Source organism: Grammomys surdaster, unplaced genomic scaffold (assembly GCF_004785775.1).
Source record: "Grammomys surdaster isolate TR1022 unplaced genomic scaffold, NIH_TR_1.0 63, whole genome shotgun sequence".
Classification (NCBI taxonomy): domain Eukaryota; kingdom Metazoa; phylum Chordata; class Mammalia; order Rodentia; family Muridae; genus Grammomys; species Grammomys surdaster.
The window spans coordinates 5,804,328-5,813,372 of NW_021604565.1; positions in this window are offsets into that span (position 1 = coordinate 5,804,328).

Consider the following 9,045-nt stretch of genomic DNA (forward strand, 5'->3'; position numbering starts at 1 on the left):
TTATAATACATATACATCTGTTCATGTGTGTACACATATATTTATAACACATGTGCAAATACACATCTCTCAGCTTCTAGATCAGTTCATATTTGGGAGAAAAGTTATGAAGAAACATGAAATTACAATTATAAGGACTCTGGCACCAATGTGAGCTTAATACACCAAGTACTTCTTGAGGAAATGTAGTGTAATATTGGGTCACAAAGTCATATATATGTTAATGTTGAAATCATCTAGTCTTTCTTATTTTAAGGGCACATGAAAATAAATACATCACATTAATTTTCATGAACTCAGCTGTCACCTGGGTTCCTTGCAATCAATGATGCATTACAGGCTAATGCTTCGTTTGTGTATAGATTAATACTATAGGGATTTCTGATCCAAACTGGGCATACTTTAAAACACTACTTCTTCCTGTCATTAAGCAACTGTACAGGAGATTTTTCATTAAACTCTGATTTAAATGCATGTAGCTAGACTTTATCAGTCATTTTATATTTAGACAAAAGTGTCCGAGAAAACGATGCTATTATTCTTTGACTTTTAGTGACTGACCCAAAGGGTGTTACTGTGTATAGAGAAGCATAATTTTTGAAGAGCACTTTTTATTCTTACTATTTGTTCATTTAAAGATTAGAACTTTTCTGAAGAAATGCATATAATTCTATTCCATTATAATTAATATTATTGTTGATTTTGTTTAAGTTCTCCAATGTTGAGATTTATCTGGGCAAACCTGTAATTTCTTAATTTCATTTATGCATGTGAACATTTTGTCTGCATTTTGTATGTCTGTGTACCATGCATATGCCTGGTGTTTGTGGAGGTCAGAGAAGGGTACTAGATCCCTTGGGACTGGAGTCATGGACAGTTATGAGCCGCCATGTGGATGCTGGGAACTGGACCCCATTTCGTGTCAAGAACAAGTGCTGTTAAATGGATTCTTTCCCACTGAGGGGAAGGGGATCCAATGGCAGGCAACAGAGACAGCCCCCACTCCAGTTGTTAGGGGCAACATGAAGACCAAGCAGCACATCTGCCACGAATATGTAGGGGGCCTAAGTCCAGCCCTTGCATGCTCTATGGTTGGTGGTTCAGTCTCTATGATCCCCCCACAGGCCCTGGTTAGTTGAGTCTGTAGGACTTCTTGTGCTATCCTTGACCCTTCTAGCTCTCTCAATCCTATCTCCCATTCTTCCATATAACTCCACAAGTTCTGCCTGATGTTTGACTGTAGGTCTCTGCATCTGTTTCCCTCAGCTGTTGGATGAAGCCTCTTAGGAGACAGTCATGCTAGGCTCCTGTCTGCGAGTATAGTGGAGTATCATTAGTAATGTATTCATTAGCCAATCAGATTGGCTCTCTTCCATGCAATGGGTCTCAAGTTCAGAGATTTGAAGTTCTTGTCATACAGATCTTTCAATTGCTTGGTTAGAGTTAAACCAAGATATTTTGTGCTACTTGTGGCTATTGTGAAGGGTATTGTTTCTTTCTCAGCTTAATTTCTTTCTCAGCCTGTGTATTCTTTGTATAAAGGAAAGTATTGATTTGTTTGGGTTAATTTTATATCATGCCACTTTGCTGAAGCTATCAGCTGTAGGAGTTCTTTGGTGGAATTTTGGGGTCTCTTATGTATGTTCTCATATCATATATAAGTAGTGATACTTTGACTTCTTCCTTTCCAATTTGTATACCCTGTATCTCCTTTTGTTGCCTAATTGCCCTGGCTAGAACTTTCAGTACTATATTGAATACATAGGGAGAGAGTGGACAACCTTATCTTGTTCCAGATTTTAGTAGGTTGCTTCTAATTTTTTTCCACTTAACTAGATGTTGGCTGTTGGTTTGATACATATTGCTTTTATTATGTTTAGGTATGTGCCATGAATTCCTGATCTCTCCAAGTCTTTTAACATAAAGGCATGTTGCGTTTTGTTGAAGGCTTTCTGAGCATCTAACAAGATGATAAGTGACTTTTTTCCTTGACTTTGTTTATATAGTGGATTATATAGATGAATTTTCATATATTGAACCATTCATGCATCCCTGGGATGAATCCTACTTGATTGTGGTGAATGATGGTTTTGATGTATTCTTGGATTCAATTTGCGAGAATTTTGTTGAGTATTTTTGAATTAATATTCATAAGAGAAATTGGACTGAAGTTCTCTTTATTGTTGGGTATTGGTGTGGTTTAGGTATTAGAGTAACTGTGGTTTCATAGAATGAATTAAGTAAGTTCCTTCTGTTTTTATTTTGTGGAATAGTTTGTGGAGTATTTTTTTTTTAGTTATTTTTTGAAGGTCTGGTAGAATTATGCACTAACACCATCTGGCCCTGGACTTTTTTTGGTTTGGAGGCTTTTTTCTTTGTAGTGATAGAAAGAGTAATTCTCAAATTTATTTGGAACAACAACAACAACAACAACAACAACAACAAAAATCCCAGGATAGTGAAAACTATTCTCAACAATAAGAGAACTTCTGAGGAATTCACCCTCTCTAACTTCAAGCTCTACTACAGAGCAATAGTGATAAAAACCACAAGGTATTGGTTCAAAGACAGGCATGTAGATTAAAGACCATATGAAGCTCAAGAAGAAAGGAGACTAAAGTGTGGATGGTTCATTCTTACTTAGAAAAGGGAACAAAGTAAAATGGTAGGTAGAAGGTGGGAGGGACTTGGGAGAAAGAGAGGAGAGGGAGAGAAAAAAGGGGGGGGGCAGGATCAGGTGTGGGAGGAGAGAAGGAAGATGTACAGAGGGTCAGGAAATTGAATAGAAGTGTGTAGTAATGGGGGATGCGGAACGGGGGAGAGCCAACAGAAAGCCCCAGACTCCAGAAAAGCAAGAGGCTCCCAGGACCCAAAGGGTGTGACATTAACTGAAATACCCAACAAAGAGGAGAGAGAACCTGTAGAGACCATATCTAGAGTTTAGGCACTGTCCCTGTTTGAGGGATTGGCCACCTATCCTTCTCAAAATTTTAACCCAGGATTACTCCTGTCTAAAGGAAATACAAGGACAAAGAGTGGAGCAGAGACTGAAGGAAAAGACATCCAGAGACTGCCCCACCTGGGGATCCATCCCATATGCAGCCACCAAACCCAGTCACTATTGCTGATGCCAAGAAGTGCTTGCTGACAGGAACCTGATATGGATGCCTCCTGAGAGGCTCTACCACAGCCTCACTGATACAGATGCCGATGCTTGCAGCCAACCATCAGACTGAGCAGGGTGATCCCAATTGAGGAGTTAGGAAAAGGACTGAAGAAGCTGAAGTGATTTGGAACCCCATAGGAAGATCAACAATATCGACCAACCAGACTCCCCAGAGCTCCCAGGGACTAAAGCACCAACCAACTAATACACTTGGAGTGACCTATGGCTCCAGCTTTATGTGTAGCAGAGGGTGGGCTTTTCTGGCATCAATGGGAGAGGAGGTACTTGGTCCTGTGAAGGCTTGATGCCCCAGTGTAGGGGAATGCTTGGGTGGTGAGGGGGGAGTGGGTGGGTAAGCATCCTCATAGAAGCAGCAGGATAGGGGATTTTCAGAGGGGATACCAGGAAGGGGGATAACATTTGAAATGTAAATAAATATAGTAACCAATAAAAAATTTAAAAAGATTATTAGTTCCTGTTATTTTTGTTGCTGGAGGTGGTATTCAGTGTGCATAATTCCCTTCTTTCAGGTTTGTTGTGAAGTGTTTAATTTCTTGTGTTTTCATGGGTGTAGTTACCTTCTTGTGTTGAAGATTTCTTTTCAGTATCTTCTGTGTGGCTGAATTAGTAGAAAGATATCATTTAAATTTGGTTTTGTCATGGAATAACTTGGTTTTTCCATCTATGGTGATAGAGAGTTTTGCTGAGTATAGTATCCTGGGCTAACATTTGTGTGGGTCTGAATGATATCAGTCCAGGATCTTCTGGCTTTAAAGTCTCTGTTGAGAAGTCTGGTGTAATTCTGATAGGTCTGTCTTTATATGTTACTTGACCTTTTTTCCTTACTGCTTTTAATATTCTTTCTTTGTTTTGTGAATTTAGTGTTTTGATTATTATGTGATGAGAGTTTTCTGGCCCTTTGAGCTGGAATTCTTCACCCTCTTCTATTCCTACTATTCTTAGGTTTGATTTTTTTCATTGTGTCCTGAATTTCCTGGATATTTTGGATTAGGCACTTTTTCCACTTTGTATTTTCTTTCACTGATATGTCAATATTTTCTATAGTGTCTTCTATGCCTGAGATTCTCTCTTCTATCTCTTGTATTCTGTTGGTGATGCTTGCATCTGTAGCTCCTGATCTCTTTCCTAAGTTGTCCATCTCCAGGGTTTCCTCCCTTTGTGTTTTCTTTATTGTTTCTATTTCCATTTTTAGTTCTTGGATTGTTTTCCTTCACCTGCATGATTGTATTTTCCTGTGTTGAAGGGTGTTATCTGTTTCTTCTTTAAGGACTTCTATCTGTTTGGCTGTGTTTTTCTGCATTTCTTTAAGGGAGTTATTTATATCCTCCTTGAAGGATAATTAATTTTCTTCTATGATTTTGTGAAAAATATTTTCTGGGCCTTGTAGCTGGGAATATTTTCCTTCTATTTCTATTTTTCTTACCTTTGGTCTCCTCATAGTTTTATGTAAGGAACTTTTTAGATTTAGCATTTTTTTGACTGCTGTATCAATTTCTTCAATCATATCTCCTGGGTCTGAGATTCTCTCTTCCATTTCCTGTATTCTATTGCTGATGATTACTGTTGTTCCTTTTCTCTTTTCTAGATTTTTCATTTCCCAGATTGCCTCAGTTTGTGCTTTTTTATTGCTTCTATTTCCATTTTCAATTCTTTGACAGTTTTATTAATTTCTTTCATGTATTTGATTTTATTTTTCTGTATATCTTTAAGGTATTTTTTTCTCTAAAGTTCAATATTATCTTTATAAGATTGTATTTAAGGGCATCTCTTTATGCTTTGGCTAGGTTAGAATACTCACACCTTGCTGTAGGTTTCTGATGGTGCCATATTGTCCTTACTCTTGTTGATTGTGTTCTTATGCTGTCCTTTAGTCATCTGTCCTGATGCTAGCAGGACTCCTTGGCAAGGAAGGCAGAGCCTGACAATAGATCTCAGGCAACAGAACACTTTGCATCTCTGTCTATGCCCCAGGTGGACCTGGCAGTTAGGGGATTAGCTATTGAGAGGTCTACATTGGATGCTCCTAGGACCTCAAAAGGCTCCTTGGGATGGCAGTATGAGGAATGGGCCAGAAGAATGAGGTCAGGCAACCATTTGAAACTCAACTCTGCTGGTTGTACCCAAGGTAGGCTCAACTGGTGGTGGATTTTTGGGGAAGGAGTTGAGTATGTTCCTTGTGCACCGGCAGGCCTCTTGGGGGAAGCAAGACACTCCTGGGGTCTGCATGTCTCCTTATAATGGCAGGGCAGGCCATGGGCCAGACACTGGAGGTCAGGTAACCACACACTTATCACCTCTGCTTTGTGTTGTTTCTTTATATTTTTTATTGAAAAGCATTTGATGTTGCATGAAGTAGATTTGAAGCTTTCCTTTCTCTCCTCCTTGAGAAGTCTCTCCAGTAAAGGCTTCCTTTGGTGCTCTGACCAATTGTAGAAGTATAGGAATATGCTGACACATGTGAGAATCATCTGTTCATTCAAGGTGGGTAGATGATGGAGAGAAGGGTTGTTCTATAAGTGAGCCCAGTAGCTCTGCCTCTCAGCCACTTGGGTCTGGGTTGAGAGTGAGTCCCACAGCAGACATCTGATGACCTTGTAGTTCCCAGGCTGTGGGTGTGACGGTGTGTCATTTTCTTTTGTTGGCAGCCCTTATCTTCAGGTTTCTTAGCCACACTTCAGCCACTCACTCTGTTGTTGTCCCACCCCAGTCCTCTGTTTGTGTGGGTATATTACACTCTCTCCATGGTTGTTCCATTTCACACTGTGCAGGTTGTTTCAGGCTTCTTTCTCTCTCTAGCTCTAGTTATATATGGTGCTAATAGGAGCACACCACTTGTGACTATAGATACAGGCCATGCTCCTGTAGTTAGGGTACATATCTTGTGTCAATATTAAAAGCACTACCAATGCTGATAATCTACTAGGTTCACACTGAAGCAATGAAATCAACTGAGTGAAATGCTCTTTCCTAAGGAGAATGAGGGGCATCAAGTTGACTTGAATCACTAGGTGAATAGCTGTTGAAGGCTTAGACAACCAGTATTAAATTGATTAGTGATAATTAGTATGCTCAACTTACTCATTGTATTCAATTAGCACCTTAATGTACTTGTGTGAATGATCTTTTAGTACAATTAGAAAGTGAAGTGGGAAAAAATTCATTTGAGACTCTCACTAGAAGGACCCTGATGATCTGATGAAATTTAAACAATTCTCATAAACTTCAAATATTTGACTGATTTCCCCATTATAATCAAAGCCACTGTCTCCCAGCATAACTGCAATAATGGAAATGTTCTGCTATCCAATATGGCCGCCAAAAGCCATATGAGACAATTTAATGTGGCTTGGGTTAAAATAGAATTTTTAATTTAATTTGATTTAATGGGCCTATGCAGAAAGTACAGACCAAATTGTTCAAATATTTGGAGTTGCCAAATTCAGTTGTTTTTAAAGTGCAGTGTGAAAGTAGAATATTCTTGGATAAGATTTTATAATGCAGTATTTTAAACTTCATTAATCTTTCAAAATGATTACATGACTTGGGTCTTATTTTTATTTTATATTTGGTACAGTGAAGTCTCTGAAAATAGATGATTTATATAAAGTAACCCAATTGTTGAAATTATTATTATTTTTGGCTTATTTTAATTTCTAATTTTCAGCACTTTAACTAGAGAATATTGTTGCTTCTATTTTAATATTGTGGGAGTGATTCATTATAGACTAAGAATTCACATTTTAATAGTGGTTCTATGTAAAACTAAATTGTGTTTCTTATTTTATGGAACAGAAATGTAGATGGATTATTTCTACCTTTAGTTTCATTTAAAGCTTGTTTTATTTAACATAGTTTACTTAATGTTGAGTGATGTTACACTTGTACATATTATGGGGTATACTGTTTTATTTCAGTCTCTTTAAGTGTGCATAATGCATTAGAGTGATTAGCATATCCCTCATCTTAGACATATATCATATTTTGGGGAGTGATGCCACTTAAACCCTCTCTTCTGGCCCTTTGACACATGCAATGCATTATTCTTCACTATATTCACCTTCCCCTGAACAGAACAGCAGACATTTCTCCCATTTATCTGGAACACTCTGTGTTGAGAGTCCTCTTTCACTCACTCACTAGACTCTGATAACCATTGTTCTATCCCGAACCTCAATAACACTGTCAATTTCATACGGGTAAGCTTATGCTGTGTTTGTCTTTTTGTATTTGAATAATTTATAGTAGTCCCCTGGTCCACTTGTATCGTAGCATAGGTAGAATACCATTCTTTTTAGTGGCTTACAGCATAATGATATATATATATATCTTCATTAGTTGGGGGCCAGAATTTAGGTTGATTCTGCATCTTTACCACTGTGGATAGGGATGGCGTACGCATGAACATGCTGTTGTCTTCTTGGTAAAGTCATTTTGGACTGGGATTTCTGATCAGTTTTTTTTTCTTCTCTAGCTTTAAAGATTAATGGTGAATAAGATTTTGCTATTTATGTTTTCCTATATTATTCCTGCACTTCTGTTTTTCAGTTATTGTCTTAGGGCTTCATTGCTGTGAAGAGACACCATGTCCATGGCATCTCTTATAAAGGAAAACATTTAATTGGGACTGGCTTACAGTTTCAGAGGTTTCGTCCTTTATCATCATGGCATGACACATGGCAGCATTCAGGCAGACACGGAGCTGGAGGAACCAAGAGTTCTATATCTTGACCCCCAGGCAGATAGGAGGAGATTGTCATCCACATTGAGTGGAATCTGAGCTTAGGAGATCTCAAAACCTCCCTACACAATGACATAGTTCCTCCAACAAGGTCCCACCTATTCCAACACAGCCATACCTCCTAATACTGCCATTCCCCCATGCGTCAAGCACTCTATGGAGCCCAAGTCTATTCAAACCACCAAAGTTATTGATGCTATATCTTTTGGTATATTTACAATCTCTGATTAAAACAAGTCTTCACTATGAATATTTCTACTAGATGGTAACTGTTCTAGTTTAGTACTCTGCATCTGTGATAAAACAATGACCAGCAGTACCTTCAGGAGGAAAGACTTTATTTCAGCTTACACTTCCACATCATAGTCTGTCATCAAGGCAAGTCAAGGCAGGAACATGGAGGTAGAGAATGATGCTGAGGCCATGGAGGAATGCTGCTTTCTGATTTGCTGCCTATCATTACTCAATTTGCTTTCTTATGCAAACAGAGACTACCTGACCAGTGGGTTAGCCCCTTCTATACTAATCATTAATCAGGAAAACACCCCACAGACATGGCCACTGGCCAGTATAATGGAGGGAATTCCTCAGTATGGGTTTCCCCTATGGCTTTTGTGTCAAGTTGACACAAATAACCAGCACAGTAACTCTTTGTGCCATTTAATATTTATAATGAGTTTTAATTGACCAGACAGTAAGATTTGAACTATTGCAGTTTTCTATTTCTCTCATCTTTCCTCCTTCCAGTTCTCTTCATTTCTTTCATGTTGCTGTTTCTTTTCCTCCCCTACTCCTCTGTCTTTTCTCTCTCAGTCTCTCTCTTTCTCTCTTTCATATGATTATCTTTTTTATTAATGGATAAATTTAATCAATTTACACTTATTAATATATGAATATATTTGAATTTAGAATTTTGAAATTAATTAAATTTCATGTTTTCATTTTATTGTTTTAAAATCATTTGTGGTCAAGGATGAACTTCTGTGGTGGGACATGTGAAGACAACATCATGGCAAAAGCAAGCAAATAGGTGGTGGGGAGATGGAAGAAGAAGAGAAGCCAAGTGTTTATGTGCTATGGAGAGAGGCAGAACTGAAGGAGTTTGCTGTTCTTGCTACTT